This window comes from Henckelia pumila, chromosome 4 (assembly GCF_033568475.1).
Source record: "Henckelia pumila isolate YLH828 chromosome 4, ASM3356847v2, whole genome shotgun sequence".
In the NCBI taxonomy this organism is placed as follows: Eukaryota; Viridiplantae; Streptophyta; class Magnoliopsida; order Lamiales; family Gesneriaceae; genus Henckelia; species Henckelia pumila.
The window spans coordinates 169,610,988-169,633,963 of NC_133123.1; the positions used below are offsets into that span (position 1 = coordinate 169,610,988).

The 22,976-nt window shown below is 38.0% G+C and overlaps 1 non-coding gene across 1 annotated transcript; it reads right to left on the bottom strand.

Moving 5' to 3' along the window:
- Positions 1-19,706: 19,706 nt before the first annotated feature.
- Positions 19,707-19,812, bottom strand: LOC140870193 (small nucleolar RNA R71). Its single transcript, XR_012147166.1, has one exon. It is a non-coding gene; the product is annotated as a small nucleolar RNA R71 (small nucleolar RNA).
- Positions 19,813-22,976: the final 3,164 nt, after the last annotated feature.

Genomic DNA, 22,976 nt, shown 5'->3' on the forward strand with positions numbered 1-22,976 from the left:
TACCAGGTAGGCAAAACCTAGTGGTCAACCCTGCTATCCAGCCTTGGTCACCACCTAACCTCCCTGTCCACGGGAGAACTACCTGCAACTGCCCCATGGAATGAGGCATCCAGCCAACAGAAAATAACCACAAGTGAGCCTAACATTCTCAGTATGAGAGTATTAGTATACACTATTATATGCGCATGAATGCAAATGAATGGGTACCAAGACACTCAGGTTAAGAAACTAGCTCATAGACCAGACCCAGGGTATATAGCATGCTGCGTCGTCGCCTCAGGAGGTGGATCATATACCCAGTGGATAATGGTGACCTGATACTAGTACATGTGTCCAACCATAAAGGTTACCTGACACAAGACTTACGTATCCAAATATCCACAAACTCGTAGGGTGAGCACCCTAATACAGGATACCTCTAAGATAAAGGCTCAATATGCTCATGTATGCAACATACAGTCATGACATGCTTTATATAAAGGCATATAAAACATGCAATCACATAATCCATGCAAACACATAATACATGCATACTCAATCTGGGTATTTCGAATAATACTTCCGTACCTTATTAAAGCAGATCCTAGAAGCTTCTCCTCTAGGTCCAAGCTTACCATGCAGCACTACAACATAAATAACCATGCATTACCTAGCATGCCAAACATCATCTAATAGGCTCTAAAAGCCTTAATTAAACTATAGCCTACTCTTTATTTACTATAGGAAACCAAATCCATACCTCCGTCTGTCGTCAGCCCGCTGATGATGCATGCCCAAGAGCCTGGGCATATCCTAGCTATGACCCCTGGACGCCTCGCCAGAGCTCCGCCGCCTGGCAGCTACTGCAGACACTGTCCGCTAAATAAAAACTACTACCTACTCCAACTCTTAAAATAAGAGTACCCAAAAGCTCTTAAAACAAACTAACATGGGCCAAGGAGAGGATTTTGCACTTAAAAAATGAGGGGTTCGGACCCCTATTTATAGACGGAGTTCGGACGGTCCAAACTGCCACTTGTCCGAGCCATTTTGACACCTGGTCTCTGCTAAGTTAGGAGGGCCCAAACTGGTCTGTATGCTATGAATTGTTTTGGTCCTTCTGAATTCATTTTTGGACCCCCGGGACCTACCCTACCATTTTCGGACGTTCTAGATCTGATTTTCCATTTATTTTCACCAAATAAGGACTCCTTAAACATGTTTTGACACTTTTAAAATTATATGTCATTTACTAACATGTTTAAAATCACTTAATCTTGTAAAATGGAACCGGACTACTACATTCTCCCCGTACTTATGATATTTTGTCCTCGAAAAATCTTAAGTACTGAATGCAGTAAAATACTGAATAAACATTTTTTTATTCAAACTGATTCATTTTACAAGTTACAATATGAAAATAAAACAATCAAGAATAGCTCTGGATAATCTGTACGCATATGACTCTCAAGTTCCCAAATGGCCTCCTCAGTGCCTCGGTGCTACCACTGAACTAGAACAAGAGGAATGATTTTGTTGCGTTACACCTTATCCTTTTGAACTATGACACGCAAAGGTCTCTCTACATATTTCAAATCAGTATCCAACTGTACTTCAGACGGCTGTAAGATATGAGACTCATCGGCCACATACCGTCGTAACAGTGAAACATGGAACACGTCGTGAATACTTGACAAATACGGCGGTAATGCCAACCTGTAATCCAGATCTCCAACACTCTCCAGAATCTCGAATGGACCAATATACCTAGGAGATAGCTTACCCTTGAGACCGAATCTCAGAATCCTTCGAAATGGGGAGACTTTCAGGAACATTTCTCCCACTTCGAACTGCAAAGGTCTGCGTTTAACATTCGCATAGCTAGCCTATCAATCCTGCGGAACCTTAATTCTCTTCTTGATCTGTCCAACAATATCAATAGCCTGCTGGACTAACTCTGGTCCCTCAATCTGTCGCTCCTCCACTTCTTCCCAGAACAGTGGAGTACGACATCGTCGCCCGTAAAATGCCTCAAACGGAGCCATCCCAATACTGTGATGGTAACTGTTGTTGTACGCAAACTCAATCAATGGCAACTGATCTTGCCATGCTGGACCAAAATCCATAGAAAATGCTTGCAATATGTATTCAAGAGTATGGATCGTGCGCTCTAGCTGTCCGTCAGTTTCTGGGTGATATGTTGTACTCAAGCTAAGAGTAGTATCCATAGCGCCCTGAAGAATCCCACAAAACCTGGAAGTAAACCTTGGATCTTGATTGCTGACTATGCTCACAGGCACTCCGTGCAATCGAGCAATCTCCTAGATGTACAACTGTGCCATCCTATCAAAACTGAAGTCTTGGTTAAAAAGAATGAAATGTGCTAAATTGGTGAGTCGGTCCCTCCACAACCCAGATAGCATCACAATTCCTCGAGCTCACTGGTAATTGGGTCACGAAGTCCATCATGATCAACTCTCATTTCCACTTAGGAATGGATAAACTGTGAAGCAATCCTCAAGATTGTTGGTATTCTGCCTTGACCTACTGATACACCAAACATCTAGAAGAATAATTATACACAATTTTCTTCATTCATATCCACCAGAAAGAACCTCGGACGCAACTCTTTGTACACCTAAAGGATTCTCATACTTTATGACTAACACTTTTCATAACACTTGTAACAATGTCATTGTCCACAATTCTTGATTTTCTGAATCCCTCAGGTTCTCTTCTTGGAAATATCAATACAAATATTCTTATTGACTCAAAATTCGATTAGGAAAATATCTAGTACTGATATATATTGACATCTATCTCATAAATTTAGATAACACCTGAAAATGAGAATATTGTTTATCCTGTCACGGATAATCATTTCTTGTTGAATCCTGACATGCACTATTGGATGAACAAAACTATTTCATCACTCTTAGGCAAATTCCTAAAACCAATACAACCTAGCAAAACCCCTGAATCGATCTCATCATATTTCACATATCAATGACCTAACGCATCCAATAGACATCCCGAAAATTGGTGACAACAATCCCGCTGGATCTGATAACCTTAGATCTCAGCTGCTGTCCTTTTTCCATGTCTATACACTTGATGATATCCTATTAGTATACATTAAAATTCAAACGTTTGCTAGATCAATTTCTGACACTGAAGTCCCAGAATTACTGCAAATCATTCCTGAGAGCTGAATATCTGAGTACTGTACTCATCTTATCAGTCTACCAAAAAGTGAACAATTCCAATCGTTCTTTATGCAAAAGAATATTTAGCTCCCCCATCACGGGGTTATAACATCTGTACCTACCTCAGACTAATAGTTACAAATAGTCATTGGGCACCAAACTTGCACCAATTTAACTGACCTTTTCAAAATATACATGAACACCTAAGTGCTCAACTTTCACTATCCAAGTGAATTCTCATACTAACGAATCCATGTTGTAACTTAGCAGGCTCATGACATCTGTCAATAGAATCGAGTATCTTTTCAAGGTTATCAAACTGACACCAAATTATATTTTAACGTAACTAATGCAATGATCTCCACACTGAGTAAATTTTCCATCCCCTTCTGAAGTACAAAATTCTTCCAGAATATCAATGGAAATATACTCTCCCATGTCTATCGTTGATCACAGTTCACGTCTCCCAGTATAAGTCATCCCAGTGCCCTGATAAAATTTTTCTTTGCTTGACAATCCATTAATCGAATTCCAATTCTTACATGAAAACTTACCTAAGTAAACTCATCACTTAGAATTTTTTGTTCATCTCGTAATCAAGATCCTGATCACTAATATACCTCTGATAGAATCAGAAAATACTAGTAAAACCTCCTTGTTCTCCCCCAGTATCACGTGCGAGAACTACCCGTACAGAATATTCTCTTGTCAAGAAATCCTTTACAAGACTATTCTGTCCATGGAAACCAAATTTTGTATCTCTGATGAAGTCAGCCGATAACTCAAATCCCTTGGAACTAATCCAGTACCAAGTATAATTCCAGAAGACTCAAATAAATCCTGAATATTCTCCTGATAGTTATACCCATTGTTATGACTGTACATACAACGATACTGAGGTAAGTTTTTCTATAATGCCAAACTGGAACAAAAGAATCCTTGCAGAGTACACCGGCATAAGGTCGCCTTACTATACCTCATCCCAGAGTCTCTGATATTATGCAACATTCCTATCTGGACCAAAATCATAGGTCAAGGAAAATTCTCTGTAGAGGCACAACTTAAATCCCGAGTCTGCAAGCATCTGATAATTAAATCCTGTTGAATATCAATTCAACTAATCTCCTGGATTAAATCCCGAAATCACAAATCAAGATCAAAACTTATTACTCAGAACAATTACTTGTCAAGGAAAAATCCATTCCAAGACTGTTCTGACAACGGAACATCTTTATCTCAAATAGATGATAACTAAACCTTAATGCCACACCAGGTATCTGTCCTATCCAAAGTCATACCCTGTTGTGACTATTGCCAAATTTCCAGACTGAGTAGCCTTTCCTATATAGTACCTGGAGCACCAAGGCCTCCAAACAATCTCTGAAGTATGGAAACTTCCAGAGGAATACCGACTAAGGGTGGTGCCTCCTCACGTCTAATACTTATCACAATCCACAACTCTTGGTATTACTTAGTCTGTCATCCTGATGAAAATCCTTCATCACTAGGTAACAACCTAAAAATATCAAAACAACCAACTGTTCTAAGGAAATCCGTCTAGAACAAACATTCATGCGTCCTGATGAGTCACATCATCCCTAGCAAACAATTGTCTTACTATAATATTCTAGGTAAAACATCTAGAACTATTCATTGAAAACATGCAAAAATCCCAAGTACTCATTAAAATAATGATCAGTCTTTTATTCAAAATAACGAAGTTAATCTCAAAGATTACAACACTTGAACTACAAATCGAGTTTCTAATACAATATTTATTACAATCCCATTTAATATATAACTTAATCAAAATATTACACTGAAAGATGTACAATACAACAATAACTGAGTACATCAAATACTGAAATCTTTAATACATCTGATTACAACTGAAATATTGTTTACAACAATATACAGTATTAAAATTCATGCGAAAGTCTTTCATTCCATCTACTGATCTTGAACATGAAGTTTCCTGTCTGCTCCTCATGTCAGCAGACCTTCTACCTCAAAAGATCTCAAAGCTACTAGAGATGTCCAAAGCTTCTTGAGACATCCTCTTGGTAGGATCTAATGGGGTGGCTTCCTTGGTCGATGCAGAATGGATGACTACATGACACAAATTCCGTTCAAACATGCGAAGCACCTGGCATTGAAAACTGGATCATCTCTTCCAGCTCTATCCTGCTGGGATCCACATAATACGATCCTCTGCTGCCAACCTTGGAAATGACAATCTTGGAAAAGCCTAGACATCCTGCTATTCCAATTCCTTGTAATGCTATCGTCATTGAAACCAACTTGTAATCCTACAAAGGATAACCCAAAATTAATATTATGTCCCAAAAAATCTTATTGCATGCTCTGATACCATACATGTATGGACTCGCGCCGTGATCACCTACTAATTAGAACTTAAGCATGCAATTAATCAATAAAATAATCTTAATCAGAGTAACTGTAAAATCTTAAAATAATATAATACTAGGTAGGCAAAACCTAGTGGTCAACCCTGCTATCCAGCCTTGGTCACCACCTAACCTCCTTGTCCCCGGGAGATCTACCTTCAACTGCCCTATGGAATAGGGCATCCAGCCAACAAAAAATAACCGTAAGTGAGCCTAAAATGCTCAGTATGAGAGTATGAGTATACACTATTATATGCGCATGAATGCAAATGAACTGGGTACCAAGACACTCAGGTCAAGAAACTAGCTCATAGACCGGGCCCATGGTATATAGCACGTTGCGCCATCGGCTCAGGAGGTGGCTCATATACCCAGTGGATAATAGTGACCTGATACTAATACATGTGTCCAACCATAAAGGTTACTGACACAAGACCTACGTATCCAACCATCCACAAACTCGTAGGGTGAGCACCCTACTGCAGGATACCTCTAAGATAAAGGCTCAATATGCTCATGTATGCAACATACAGTCATGACATGCTATATATAAAGGCATATAAAACATGCAATAACATAATCCATGCAAACATATAATACATGCATACTCAATCTGGGTATCTCGAATAATACTTATGTACCTTACTAAGGCAGATTCTAGAAGCTTCCCCTCTACGTCCAAGCCTACCATGCAGCACTACAACATAAATAACCATGCATTACCTAGCATGCCAAACATCATCTACTTGGCTCTAAAAGCCTTAATTAAACTATAGCCTACTCCCTATTTACTATAGGGAACCAAAGCCATACCTTCGTCCGTTGTCAGCCCGCTGATGATGCATGCCCCAGAGCCTGGGCATAGCCTAGCTACGACCCCTGGACGCCTCGCCAGAGCTCCGCCGCCTAGCTGCTAATGCGAACACTGTTCGCTAAATAAAAACTACTACCTAATCCAACTCTTAAAATAAGAGTACCCAAAATCTCGTAAAACGAACTAACATGGGCCAAGGAGAGGATTTTGCACTTCAAAAATGAGGGGTTCGGACCTTTATTTATAGGCGGAGTTCGGACGGTTCGAACTGGGTTCGGACGGTCCGAACTTCCACTTGTACGAGCCATTTTGACACCTGGTCTCTGCTGAGTTTGGACGGCCCAAACTGAGTTTGGAGGGCCCGAACTGGTCCATATGCTCCGAACTGTTTTTGTCCTTCTGAACTTATTTTTGGACCCCCAGGACCTACCCTACCATTTTCAGACGTTCCAGATCTGATTTGCCACTTATTTTCACCAAATAAGGACTCCTTAAACATGTTTTGACACTTTTAAAATTATATGTCATTTACTAACATGTTTAAAATCACTTAATCTTGTAAAATGGAACCGGGCTACTACATTTTAAATCATGCATTGCATTAGATTTTGTTTATGCTAGATGTTCTAAGATTTATAAGCCTAATGAGATGTTCATATGACTATTGCTTTTGAATGCTATGCATGTTCATGTTGTTTATACTGGGAATGTAATTCTCACCGGAGATATCCGGCTATTGCTCTGTTCGTATGTGTGTATGGTAATAGGTGGAACAGGAACGAGTCAGGGACGCCCGTGGAAGAGCAAGATCGAGATAGATGTGGTGACTTCGGGTTAGAGTTGTAGAAGTTGTTGTCAAGAATCTTATGTATATTCTCTAGATAAGAGTATGTATAAGTTGTATGAACTTAGCAAGTTTAGTTGTATGTGCTGATTAACAAGAAGCTGGTTGATGTACTAGCATGTAGTGTGATAACAACTTGTAATTTTTGGATCCTTAAACACTTTATGATATTCCATGTTTTCTTCTAGATTTTGAGGTATGAAAGTTGATATAATTGTTATAGAATGTTTGAGGTTCGAAGCAGGGGCAAAAACTTCATATTTCAGTTGGACATGGAGGAGATTCGAAGGCGCGACATGCCCGTGCCTAAGACTCGCACCATGGTGCCTATGGTGCGAGACAAGGGAGCGTCCGCGCCTCCATCAAAAAATAAATAAAAAATTTTTATTGCTTCTTACCTTGTTGCCTGACTTGAATTAACATATATTATATATTATGAATTGAGATTACCACCCAAGGTCCCCACAAGCTTGATCTCATTTTTCATGATTATGATCTCGAATGAAATGAAGTCTAATATCAATGTGCATTGTCCTTAATTGTAACATTGGGTTATAAGTTATAGCAATAACAATAGTGTTATCACACAAAATTTGAGCTTCTTTCGGCTGGATTCCATAGTCTCTTAACTGCTGTTGGATACACAAAATTTGAGCACAATAACTATCAGCTGCGAAATACTCAACTTCGGCAGTTGATATTGCAATAGATGTTTTTTTCGTTCTAGACCAATAAATTAATCTATCTCCAAGAAATTGACATGAACCACTTGTGCTTTTCCTATCAATTCTACAACATGCATAATCTGCATAAGTGTAACCAATTAGATTAAAACTTGCGTCTTTGGGATACCAAAGACCCCCATTAACTGTTCGTTTTAAATATATTAAAATGTGCTTAGCTAAAATATAATGTTATTTTCCGGGAGTAGCTTGAAAAAGCGCACATAATCCAACGGTAAACAAGATGTCTAGACGATTAGCAATCAAATGTAATAGGGAGCTTATGATTCCTCTATACATTGTGACATCAACTAGTGTTCCCCCTTCATCTTTGTCTAGTTTAATTTTTGCACTCATTGGTGTACTGGAAGCTGAGAAATTTTCCATTCCAAAATGTTTGATAAGCTCTTTAGAGTATTTGGACTGGTTAATGAATATTCCTTTGTCTAGTTGCTTTACTTGCAGTGCTAAGAAGAATATTAATTCTCCCATCATGATCATTTCAAACTTATCCTGCATGAGTTTGGAAAACTTTTGGCACAGTTTGGGTTTAGTAGATCCGATAATGATATCAACAACATATATTTGAACCAGTATAATATGATCTCCTTCTGTATATTTGAACATAGTTTTTTTCTATAAAACCGAGAAAAAAATCATGATCAAGAAGAAATTTTAGAAGAGTATCATACCAAGCTCTAAGAGCTTGCTTTAGTCCATATATATATAGCTTTATCTAATTGATAAACAAAGTGAGGATGAGTTGGATTGACAAAACTTGGTGGTTGTTCGACATAAACTTCTTTTTGAAGAAAAGCATTGAGAAATGCTGACTTGAAATTCATTTGATAGACTTTGAAATCCTTGAATGAAGTATAAGCAAGGAAGATTCGTATAGCTTCCCTTCTTGCGACTGTGCAAATGATTCATCAAAGTCAATACCTTCCTCCTGTTTAAAACCTTGAGCAACAAGTCGAGCATTGTTTCTAACCACTGTTCCATTTTCATCCAGTTTGTTTCTAAATACCCATCTAGTACCTATGACATTTTTATTTTCATGTCGAGGAACTAAATGCCATACTTTACTTAGTTCAAACTGGTTGAGCTCTTCTTGCATCGCATCAATCCAACTTGCATCAACTAATGCTTCATCAACCTTCTTTGGTTCATTCTGAGATATAAAAGCTTCATGAAAAAATTCATTTATATTTTATCTTCGTATTCTAATGGGAGAAGTTGGATCACCTATGGCCAACTCAGGTGGGTGATCTTTGTTCCATCGAAGAATTGGTTTAATAGGGTTATTTAGAACTGGTTCTTCTGGATGAACTGCTTTTTCTTCTTCAATAATAATAATAATTGGTTCATTATTTTGTTGAGGAAATTTTCAATTGTTTCAATTTCAACATCAGCAGTTGGAATATATGTGTTTTTGTAAAATTGTTCTAAGCAGTTTACTTCGTCATCCTTCTCTATCATAATATTTTTAAATCTTTGACTGAGATCATCCAGATTTATATCTCTTGATGCAGTACATACAGATTATTCATCAAATACAACATGCATAGTTTCCTCGACAGTTAGAGATTTCTTGTTTTGTTAAAAACTATACAAGATCTACTAACTACTTAGTAACCTATAAATATCCCTTCATCTGATTTAGCATCAAAAGTAGTCAGGTGTGTTTCTCATCATTCAAGATTTCATAAGGTGTTTTATTGTGTTTCTTGTTAATCATTGACCTATTTTGAGTATAGAAAGAAATATTAACTGCTTCAGCTCAAAATTTTTGAGATATATTAGAATCTGCAATCATGGTTTGAGCTGCTTCTTTAAAAGTTTGATTACTCCTTTCTGCTATACCATTTTGTTGAGAAGTTCGGGCTGCTGAAAATTTATTTCTAATTCCATGATTATCTAGATAGGAAGTTAGGGTTTTATTTGTAAATTAAATACCCCTATCACTTCGAATTCTATTAATCATAGAATATTTTTCATTTTGCAGTTTGTTTAAAAGTTTGCAACTGGATACCTGTTTGATCTTTTGATGATAGAAAAATAACCCAAGTAAATTTTGAATAATCATCTACTACTACGAGAGTGTACCTCATTCCCCCTAAACTCTTTTATAGCAATAGGACCAAAAATATCCATATGCAACAAACCTAAACATTGATAGGAAAAGTTACAACTCTTATTCTTAAAAGTATATCGTACCTTCTTACTTAACTAAAAATCTGTACAAATATTTTTTTGATAAAATTTCCTTTGTGCAAACCAGTAACTAAATTATTTTTACTCAAACTACATATGGATTAGAAATTAAGATGATTTAATCGTTTATGCCATAACCCTTGTTTCTCACTTTGTGCAATAAAACATGTAGAAGAAGAAGGTTGACTGTGTTGTCAGTTTATCTTATAATTGTATTATGTGCTCTTTAACCAATTAATATGTAATGGTCCGGGTGCGTCCCATCTCTCTCGGGAGCACGCAAACATTTTTGATACTCATGGCCTTCTCCCCACCTGGCTAGGGGAGTTTTTGTCCTCCCCACGAATCGAACCTTGTACCTCCAGGCTTAAGTACAAAGTTTTCTGATTCCTGGTTAGCTCAATGGTACCAGGAATCAGAAAACTTTGTACTTAATTCTGGAGGTACAAGGTTTGATTCCTGGGGAGGAAAAAACTCCCCTAGCCAGGTGGGAAGAAGGCCATGAGTAGCAAAAATGGTTGCGGGCCCCCGAGAGAGATGGGACGCACCCGAACCATTACATAATATAACATCACCATTCTTAGACTTTATCAAGCACGTTTGTTGAATAAATTCTACAACATAAACATTATCACATAATTTGCTAATGCTAATCAGATTATAGCAAAGATTTTCAACGAGCAAAATGTCATTGATAACAATATTTCCATGGATAATATTACCCTTACCCATGACTTTACCTTTCGAGTTTTCTCCAAATGTAATCTTTGGACCTTTGATTTCAACTATTTCATACTGTAGCTCTTTATTTCCAGTCATGTGTCTTGAGAACCCACTGTCTAAATATCAATTGGTCTTTCCAACCTGTTATTTAATAATGAATTTTGGTACCCTCATCTTGTTTGGACCCTTGATAGATTAGTCTTTTCGGAACCAATATTTGGATTACCTTAACATATCTACCTGTTTTCTCATCAAAAACGTTTCTTAAATTTATTATTTCTTCGAATATCATATGCAATGCTAGATTTGACCATTTGTTGTGTAGGCCTTGGATTTTTATTATCTAGCGTATAAATTTTCTGAACTAGTCTACAATTAAAGAATTTTCTATTATATCTCTTTTGATTATTTGATCTGTACTAGAATGGTTTCTTCCAAGACCAAGAAGAACTTGACAGATTATATTGATTAATTCAAAGCAATCCTGAATTCAACTGAGTATTTCTAGATTAACTGTTCTTAGGTTCTTCATATCCTTGTCCTTTATGCTTAGAATTGGTTTCGTAAGAGATTGCATTTTATTTAGGCATAACATGATCATATATGATATTATTTAGGTACATCATGATCATAGATTGTACTGGATCTGACAAAATTAATTTTACCTTTATCTAGTTGCAATTTTGTGTTATTCTCAGTAACATTGCATTTATTAGTATCAAATCCTAGGCCAGTCTTATCATTAGACTGTTTTTTATTATCTTGAATCTTATTCAAAGAGACAGAAAACTTGTTCCAAGAATTAAAAGTTGTAAGCAATTTTTGATTTTCTTCCAAAGTATCTTGGAACATTCTTCTCATGTTTTCATTCTTATTAATCAACAGATTTAACTTTTCTCGTAGACTATCAAGTTCCTTTAGTTGCACGCAACTAGATTCATTTGAATTATCTTTGATTTTAGAATTTTATGTTATTAATTCCTCGAATGACTGAGTGAATTTCATTTAATCATTAGTCATTTCGTGTAAATCAGTTTCTAAATCTTCTCGTGTAAATTGTGAAGATCCAAAATCAAATACCTCATTATTTTCTGCCTCTGGCTGGGGCTTGGCCATAAGGCACTGTACCTTCTCGTCATCACTCTAATATAATGAACTGTTAGAACTAGATGATTCTGAATCTAATTCCGTCTATTTGCTTTTGTTGTCATCAGCCACCAGAAATTTTTGTTCTCTTTTCTCCTGAATGTCCTTCTCTCTTCCTTTCTTTTATTTTTCTCAACTGATTGTTTCTTTTCATTATTTCTTGGCTTGGTGCATTCTGCAATAAAATGGCCTTTCTTGCCACAGTTAAAACACGCAAGACCATCATCTGTGTGATCATTTTTATAATAAGTCTTAGTGAATTTTGATTGATTTTTACGCATAAATTTACCGAACTTTATGAATAAGAGAGACATGGCCTCATTGCTAATTTGTTCTGCTGTCTTATTTGTTGAAACCTCCTCAAATGGTGAGCATGAAACAGTCATGTTTATTTCTTTTGTAGGTTTAGAATTCGAAGGCTCCTCTTCCGTTCTTATTCCAAGTTTGAACTCATAAGCCTTAATATATGCGAATAAATCATGTGGCTCGAGCTTTCTTAGATCCTTGGATTATTGCATGGAGATTGCCTTGACATCCCATTCTCTAGCCAAAGCTGTGAGACCTCGATTATAAACATCTAATCTCAGATAAAACAATCACTAAACATACAAGAAGCAAGATGAAATGCAAATAAATTTTTTTTCCTGGTGAACAGTGCCTCGCTCGATCTGTAACTTCTTACCGATCGAGCGAGCAAAACCCTTCTCAACATCTCCAGGACTTCTTGCTCGATCGGTAAAGAGTTACCGATCAAGCGAGAAAAGTGCTGCCTCAAAGGGTGAGGACTTCTTGCTTGATCGGTAACTTTCCACCGATCGAGCGAGCCCAAATCTGAACTCAGCAAATAGACTTCTCAATCCAGACTCCATTCCAAACTCCATTCAAAAACATAACGACGAATATAATACATGCAACGACAACATTCAATCCTCAATATTTAAATATTTGATACAACAAACATCAAACAAGTTCGAGTTCTAAATACGCTCTCAAAACATAACTAGATTGACATACTTTTCAACTTCTAAACCAAGTCCCACTTATATTCCTTGATCTCGATGCTAACCAACTCTCCTCTGACTCGATCCTGCCCCACCTGTTGCCAAATACACATACAAAACAAAGCAAGAGCCGGATTACTACGGTGAGAATGATATTCCCAGTAAAAGCAACATAACATGCAATAACAAGTAATATATCAACGACATGATATAAAGACAACATATTCAAAGTAAATACGAATGAAATGCATGTCTTTAAAACTGGGATATCAACTCTGATAATCAATTAATTTCTGTAATTCTTTTGGGAACCTGAGGATGAGATCACGTAACAACTCACCGACTCTTCTGATCGAGATGGTGTCCCGTATCTTCATCCCCTAGACTTTGGTGCGACTATAAGGAGTATGCTGACACTAGGTGAACTTCTACAACCCAGCCACTCGAATATAGCTCCCAAAACGTCTAAAAAAAAGGGCCGTACAGCCCGTTGAAATCAAAGATTTAGGCTCGAGATGAATGCATATAGAAAACACAAGGCCTTAAACCATAATCAATTAATAACAAAAGTTCAATCAACAAAATACAAGTTCCTCACTCTAGAACAAGTATTGATGCAAGAATGTGATTTAGGGGAAACTCAAGAACCATCTATCTTGAGTGTTCTATTCCGTTTAACAGATGTCTGCTTATACCTTTCTCGATTCAAGAGCTCGAACTCTGGAGAAGCTACAATAAGAGATTATATCAAAACCTAAACAACCAATAAAACAAACGCTCAAGGAACTCTTTACCGCTCTTCGTCTAACTCTTCGACGATCAACTTCTGCTAAATCTAGCTCAACAAACTTCTAACCAATTTGTACGGAGGCAAAAGAGGATCAACAATGATAATCAAACCCAAACTAACACGGTTCAATCAATTCAAATCAAACGATAACCCAAAACTCAAACCGGTGGCATAACGGCTATATTCTGATCAACCGAAAACACAGACAACAGTACAATATCGAAACTAACTCAATACAATACCAAATCAGCAATAACAAATCCAATCCAACAAATCTCAAAACTCCAATTTTAAATATTCTACCAAAAATCATAACAATTTCGAACGACGCTATTTTTTCAATTCCGACTGAGAATAAACAATAAGAACTAGTTAAAGAACATCATATCCGAAGTATAACTGATCGGAGAAATACTTATTATAGAACGAAGCTCTCGCTGCCGGGATCGCGAATCTGTCTTTGGATTAAATTTTTATCGGACGGATCAAGTAAACCGGGAGATCAGAAGCTTGAGGTTCACGTTTAGAGGCACAACAATGGAGGATAAGGCATGTTGGAGGAGATGAAGTGAGTCTAGAAGCTTATAAATATCTAATAAAGTCAGTATTTGCATTCTAGTCCCTAAAAATTTCGAAAATTGCAAAATAGTCCCTGATCAATAACAAATCGATCCTTGAATTCTTTAATCTCTTATTATCTCAAATAAACTCAATTAACATAAATTCGGGGCGTTACAATTCTCCCCCTCTTAGAAGAGATTTCGTCCTCGAAATCAATAAGAATCAATCACATAAAATAGAATTAAGAATTTAAGACAGAAAGAAGAACTCACGTCATCCGAATAACTCTGGAAACCGCTGTCTCATGTCAGATTTTGTCACCCAAGTCGCTTCCTCAACTCCATGACGGCTCCACTGAACTTTCACCAAAGGAATCGACTTGGTTCTAAGCTACTTCTCCTTTCGGTCAAGGATCTGAATTGGTCGCTCAAAGTAGCTCAGAGTCTCATCAAGCTCGGTCTCGTCAAGATGAAGGATATGAGAAGGATCTTGATGATATTTCCACAATATAGAGATGTGAAAAACGTCGTGAATACAAGATAAAGATGGAGGAAGTGCCAGTCTATAGGAAAGATTGCCTAACTTCTCGAGAATCTCATACGGTCCGATGAATCTCGGAGATAACTTTCTCTCTTTAAAAATCTAACAGTTCCTCTGAAAGGAGAAATTTTCAAGAATAATCGGTCTCCCTGATCGAAACTCAGAGGTCTACGTATGATATTCGCATACTTCGCAGGTCTATCATGATCTTACTTCATTCTCGTCTGAATGATCTTTACTTGCTCTGCCATGTCTCGAAGCATACCCGGTCCCAAATCAGGTGACTCGGACACATCGTCCCAAAACAAAGATGATCGGCACTTCTTACCATACAAAGCCTCAAAATGTGTCATACCGATAATTGCTTGAAAACTGTTGTTGTAAGAAAACTCGACAAGAGGCAAAGAATCCTGCCAACTAGTGCCAAAGTCTAGCACTACTGCTTGAAGCATATCCTCTACAGTCTGGATAGTCCGCTCTGACTGTCCGTTGGTCTGAGGATGATATGTTGTACTCAGATACAATCGATTACCAAGTGCCTCTTGAAGACTGTGCCAAAAGTGCGAGGTGAATATAGGGTCTCGGTCTGAAACTATCGACTTCGGAACACCATGCAATCTCACAACGTTGCTAACATACAACTCAGCCATCTGATCGTGACGATACGTCATCCTGTATGGAATAAAGCAAGCAGACTTCGTCAATCTATCGATCACTACCCAAATAGCATCGCATCCTCGAACAAATCGCGGTAGCTTCGTGACAAAATCCATCGAAATGTGATCTCACTTCCATTTAGGAACAGATACACTGTGCAACAGACCACCCGGTCGCTTTCTCTCTGTTTTCACCTGCTGAAAATTCAAACATCGGGATAGAAATCTCGTAACATTGCTCTTTATCTTCTTCCACCAGAACTGATTCTTCATATCATTGTACATCTTCCGACCTTCAGGATGAACACTGAACCGACTGCAATGTGCCTCTCAAAGAATACGTTGTCTCAACTCAGAAACATCGGGCACAACAATACAATTATTCACAAACAAAACATCATCCCTGTCCTGAAACTCAGACTGATACCAAGATCTGACTTTCTCTACAAAAATCTGAATGCTCGGATCAGACTTCTGTGCCTCTCTGATCTTCATAAACAACTCTGGTTTGGCTTCAATGGAAAAAACTCTGATAGACCCCTTATCTGTTTCAAACTCTAACCCAGAAGTGCAACAATCATCGATCACTTGAGAAACATCGATAGTAGAAAGAGATAAAAAAACAAAGCTTTCGGCTCAAGGCATCTGCAGCTGGATTCGATTTTCTCGGGTAGTATGTGATTTCAGAGTCAAAATCCTTCAACTGATCTAACCATATCCTCTGTCGCATGTTCAATTCGGATTGCGAAAACAAATATTTCAAACTCTTATGATCAGAAAAGTTCTCAAAAGACTCACCATAAATATAGTGACGCCAAATCTTCAAAGCAAATACGATCGCGGCGAGTTCAAGATCATGAACCGGATATCGAGTCTCGTGCGGCTTCAGCTGCCTTGATGCATACGCTATCACGTGCTTATGCTGCATAAGGACACATCCCATGCCTCGGTTAGAAGCATCTTAATAAACGGTAAAACCTCCAGTACCTGATGGAATAGATAAAATCGGAGCACTGGTCAGTCTCTTATTCAGATGAATAAAACTAGCCTCACACTCTTAAGTCTAGACAAAAGGCGCATTCTTTTATGTCAGCTGGGTAATCGGCTTCGCAATAGATGAGAATCTCTAGATAAATCTGCGATAGTAACCCACTAAACCCATAAAGCTTCGAATTTTAGGCACTGATGTCGGTCTAGGCCAATTCATAACCACTTTGATCTTGCTGGGATCGATAGAAATTCCATCTCCAAAAATACTGTGACCAAGAAAGATAACTCGATCCAACCATAAATCACACTTAGACAGCTTGACAAACAACTGTTCAGCCCGCAAAATCTGGAAGAAGATCCTCAAATGCTCTGCATGGTCAGTATGGCTCTTCGAATAGATAAGAATACCATCGATGAAAATAATTACAAACTCATCCAGATAACGTTGAAAGATACGGTTCATCAAACCCATAAAAACTTCTGAGCATTAGTCAAACCGAACGGCATGACTATAAACTCGAAATGACCATACCTCGTTTTGAATGCGGTTTTAGGAATATCTTCCTCACGTACTCTCAGCTGATGATATCTAGACTTCAGATCAATAATTAAAAAGACAGAAGAACCATGCAGTTGATCAAAAAGGACATCTATTCGAGGTAAAGGATACCTGTTCTTTACCGTCGATTGATTCAGTTGACCGTAATCAATACAGAGCCGCATATATCCATCCTTCTTCCAAACAAAAGAGGACAGGAGCACCCCAAGGCGACACACTAGTTCTGATGTATCCCTTGGCAATAAAATCCTCAAGTTGTTCTTTTAATTCTTTCAATTCGACCGGTGCCATATGATAAGGAGCTTTGGAAATAGGCGACAATCCAGGAATCTCGTCTGGAAAGACGTCAGCAAACTCTCTAACAACTGGTATATAAACCAATTTTGGGCTAGATTTCAGGACATCCACTACATAGATCAAGAATCCCTCTGCTCCTTTCTATAACAAATGAGTCATTGACAAAACAGATATTAAAGGAATTCTGGATCGAGAACCCTTACTGATAAGTGCATTTTGTGCACTTAATTTGTATATGGTTTTACTTGACTTTTGGAATTTATTGGTAGATATTGCGTGAAATTGTTGTTGCTTTTGTGTTTGTAGGAAGTTATGGATTTTGATGTGTTCAAGTGGAAATAAACTTACAAGATGGAAGTTTACAAGGAAATTCAAGAGTTGGAAAAGTGAAGAAAAAAGGCTAAGTTCGAGCTAGAGGCGCGCCCGCCCTATCCTTAGGCGCGCCCACGCTGTTAATGAAGAGTTCGAGATAAAGAGTTGAGCTGGGAGCGCGCCCGCGCTGACAATAGGCGTGCCCGCACCGTTGAGGAATTTTTAAAAGTATGTTTTGCGAGTTGAGAGAGAGCCCGCCCTGTTTTCGGTGCGCCCGCGCCGTCGTCTGTTTGGAATTTTAGAGTCCGATTGTTTATGGAAACTTGGGGGATATCTTTGGTATTTTTTTGGACGATTGTTAGGTCATATTTAAGGGATTTTTCAGAGTCATAGGAGGTTTCTATCAGCCACCAATACACACAATATTCGGGAGAGCACTTCTGTGAGTTTTTTGGAGTTGAAGAACTGAAGATTGCTTGGAACGAAGACGAAGACTTTTCGACCGGACACGGAAGAAAGACTACGGCTTTGTTTCTTCTTTTTATTTTCTTTTGATTGTTGAATTATGTTTGAGATATTAAACATTATTTGGTTTTATTGAATTCAAGCATGAACTAAACTTTTCTAGTCTAGAGGTTGACATAGTTTGGTTGAGACATATTCATGAATCTTTGATTTTAATAAATTGAATTTCTATAGATTAATTGTGTTTCTAGAATTGAATGTCTTCTTAATTTATTGGCCATAAATTGATTTGTTATATTTACTTAGAATCATTGCTCGGGAGAGGGGATTTTGAGTAGGATCAATAGGAACTACACTGTTAATTGTTTATATAGTTCGGGAGAGTATATAGCTTTAATAGAACCTTTAAGGAACATCATTTTACACATATCACTACATCTCGATTTCTAATAGGGATATTGAAATCAAATTGTAAGTTGATACACTCTATTTGTTGCTCGGGAGAGGGGAATAGAATAATCTAAGTGTTTTTGGTTATTAATCGAAGGAAATTCATAAAATAGTTAATTAGGATTGAATATTGTCGAGACCAAGTGAAATCAAAACCTCTGGACTATTTTTCTCTGATTGATAATTCCTCAAAATTTGTGTGTGTGTGAGCTGAATAATTTCTATTTATTTATTTTATTTATTCTGCAAAACTCTTGAAGTTTGATTTTCTAGATAAAATTAAGACTATTTTAATTACAAGTATTGAATCTTTTCATTTTACTCCTTGTGGGATCGACACTCTCTCTTTCACTATACTAAAACTTGACACTCGTACGCTTGCGAGGAAATTTCACAACAAGTTTTTGGCGTCGTTGCCGGGGAGTAATTTTGATTATTTTTTAATCTTGATACCAATTAGTCGAAGTTTTAATTTAGAGTTTTTCTTATTTTAATTTAAGTACTAATAAATTGCTATTGTTTGTAATTGCTTTATGCGAAGATCTCAAAGTACGAATTCTTTGCTCTTTGATCCAGAGATTGAACGAACTGCAAGAGCTTTGAGAAAAACTAGGAGAGAAGAACAATTAAACATGGCTGAAGAAGATGTCAATGAATTGCCTTTGGTTCCAATTAGAGATCATTTCAGGCCAACGATCCAGGCTCACTATTCTGGAATCGCTAGAGGGACAATAAATGCCAACAACTTCGAGTTGAAGCCGGCCTTAATCAACATGGTTCAGCAGAACCAATTCAATGGAACTGCCACAGCTGATCCTCATTTACACTTGCGCACTTTTCTAGAGATTACTGATACTGTTAAAATAAATGGTGTTTCTGAGGATACAATACGCTTACGTTTGTTTCCTTTTTCTCTTAGGGACAAAGCACGGAGTTGGCTGCAGTCATTGCCACTAGGACGCATAACAACTTGGGAGGGCATGGCTGTGAAATTCTTAGAGAAATTCTTTCCACCATCCAAGGAAACCCAGCTAAAGATTGAGATCAGTACCTTTCAACAGCATGATTCAGAACAACTATACGAGGCATGGGAAAGGTACAAAGATTTGTTAAGGCGTTGTCCTAATCATAATTTTGCAGATTGGGAAGAAATAGAGTTTTTCTACAATGGATTGAATACGCCTACAAGAATGTCTGTGGACTCTGCTGCTGGAGGTACCATATTTGCCAAGGATCCCATTCAGGCTTATGATATGCTGGAACAGATGACTATCAATAGTTATCAATGGCCATCTGAACGTATGGGAGTTAAGAAAGGAGTGTACAGTGTGGATCCTCTTACATCCATTACTACACAGCTATCTGCGTTGAGTACACAAGTGGCTTCTCTGAACAAGGTGAATATCGCAGAACCTGCAGGTATGTCGGTTGTCATAGATGAATCTCATCCACCTGAGGAAGCTCAATATATCAATCCCAAAGGCTATGGAAACTATCGAGGTAACCCTCCTCCTAATACTTATCATCCTGGTTTACGTAACCATGAAAACTTTTCTTATGCCAACAACAAGAATGTGTTGAAACCCCCTCCGGGATTCAATACAAATCAAGGGGAAGGTAAAGCATCGTTGGAGGATGTGGTGTCTACATTTGTTATTGAATCTAACAAGCGGATGTCGAGAACTGAAACTCGAATGGATAGCATGGAGACACACATGTGTAGTTTGGGAGCTATGATGAAATCCATGGAGACACAGATTGGACAGCTTGCAAATGCTTTGAAGGATCAAAACAGAGGACAGTTTTCCAGCAATACTGAAGTGAATCCAAAAGAGCAGTGCAAAGCAGTTGAGTTGAGAAGTGGGAAGAAGTTAGAAGAGAAAGAGCAGAGCAAAGCCAAAGAAAGTGAAGAACCAGTGACTGAAGAAATTGTGGTTGAAGAGCCCAAGAAGGAAGCTGAATCTAAACAGATGTACAAGCCACAACTTCCTTATCCACAGCGGTTTAAGAAGAAGGCACTTGATGAGCAATTTTCCAAGTTTCTAGATACCTTCAAGAAGATACACATCAATATTCCATTTGCAGATGCCTTGGAACAAATGCCTAATTATGCAAAATTCATCAAAGATGTAATGTCTAAGAAGAGGAGATTGCAGGACAACGAAGTGGTGAATTTGACAGAAGAATGTAGCGCAATCCTGCAAAAAAAATTGCCACAAAAGTTGAAGGATCCAGGGAGTTTTACTATCCCTTGTTTTATTGGTGGTTCTAAGGTAAATAGAGCTTTATGTGATTTAGGAGCCAGTATAAATTTAATGCCTTTTTCTGTTTACAGGACTTTGGAGCTTGGAGAAGTCAGGGCGACCACCATCACATTATAGCTGGCGGATCGGAGTATCACATACCCACGGGGTATTGTGGAGTATGTTTTGGTAAAGGTCGATAAGTTCATATTTCCAGCAGATTTCGTGATTTTGGATATGGATGAAGATGAAGAAACTCCCTTAATTTTTGGGAGACCTTGTTTAGCTACTGCACGCGCATTGATCGATGTACACAAGGGAGAACTCACACTTCGAGTTGGTGGTGAAGCGGTGATTTTTAATATTTATCACACCATGAGGGTACCAAATGAGGTAAGTACATGTAAGAGCATTGAAATTATTGATTCTCATAACTCTTTTTCATGTGTAGAAAGTACGGATCCGCTCGAACGATGTTTGGTGGCAGACGAGATGGTTGAGAAAGAAGAGGATTGGGAGTTACATGAACAAAAAGTATTCCTAGACAGCGCTCCGAAAGAAAAAATGGTGAGGTCTAAGGAATCTGAAACTTTGGAAAATAGTGCACCAGAGGTATCCCTTGAAACTCATGACCTGAAAGCATTGCCTGCGCACTTATGTTATGAATTTCTTGGTGAAAATTCTACTTGTCCTGTTATTATATCTGCGCATTTGTCTGCTGTAGAAAAAGATTAGCTGTTGAGAGTTCTGAGAAATTTTAAAACCGCTCTAGGATGGTCAATTTCTGACATTAAGGGTATTAGTCCAACAATTTGCATGCATAAAATTTTGATGTAAGAGTCGTATACTCCTTATGTTGATCATCAGAGAAGGTCGAATCCCGCCATGAAAGAGGTAGTTAAGAAAGAAGTTTTAAAGCTGTTGAATGCGGGAGTGATTTATGCTATTTCTAACAGTAGTTGGGTATCTCCTGTTCAAGTGGTGCCTAAGAAGGGTGGGATTACTGTGGTTAAGAACGAGAATAATGAGTTAATCTCCACACGTACAGTAACTGGCTGGCGAGTTTGTATAGATTATAGGAAGTTGAATAAAGCTACTCGTAAAGATCATTTTCCACTTCCTTTTATTGATCAAATGCTTGATAGACTTGCTGGTTATTGCTATTACTGTTTCTTAGATGGTTATTCAGGCTATAATCAAATTGCTATAGCACCGGAAGATCAGGAGAAGACTACCTTTATGTGTCCCTATGGCACGTTTGCTTTCAGGAGGATGCCGTTTGAACTGTGTAATGCACCTGCAACTTTTCAGAGGTGTATGATGGCGATTTTTTAAGATATGGTGGAGGACGTGATGGAAGTGTTTATGGATGACTTTTCAGTATTTTGCTCCTCTTTTGATCATTGCTTGCATAATCTGTCTCTTGTTTTGCATAGGTGCCCAAAAAAGAATTTAGTTCTTAACTGGGAAAAATGTCACTTCATGGTTCAAGAGGGCATTGTCCTTGGACATAAAGTGTCATCCAATGGATTAGAGGTGGATCGAGCCAAAGTGGTTGCAATAGAGAAGCTTCCACCTCCGAAGAATATCAAGGGCATCAGAAGTTTTTTAGGCCATGCAGGGTTTTATCGGCGTTTCATCAAGGATTTTTCTAAAATCACAAAACCTCTGTGTAATTTACTTGAAAAATATTCTACATTCATTTTTGATGATGATTGTTTGCAGGCATTTGAAAAGATCAAGACGGCATTGACCACAGCACCCATCATGATTGTGCCAGAGTGGAAGGAGCCCTTTGAGCTTATGTGCGATGCTAGTGACTATGCAGTGGGCGCGGTATTAGGCCAAAGGAGAGATAAGATTTTCAGAGCTATATATTACGCCAGTCGCACCATGGACGCCGCACAGCAAAACTACACTACCACCGAAAAAGAGATGATTGCAGTAGTCTTTGCTTTTGATAAATTTCGTCCATATTTAATTGGTACTAAAGTAGTTGTTTTTACTGACCATGCAACAATTCGCTACTTGTTTGCCAAAAAGGATGCCAAGCCAC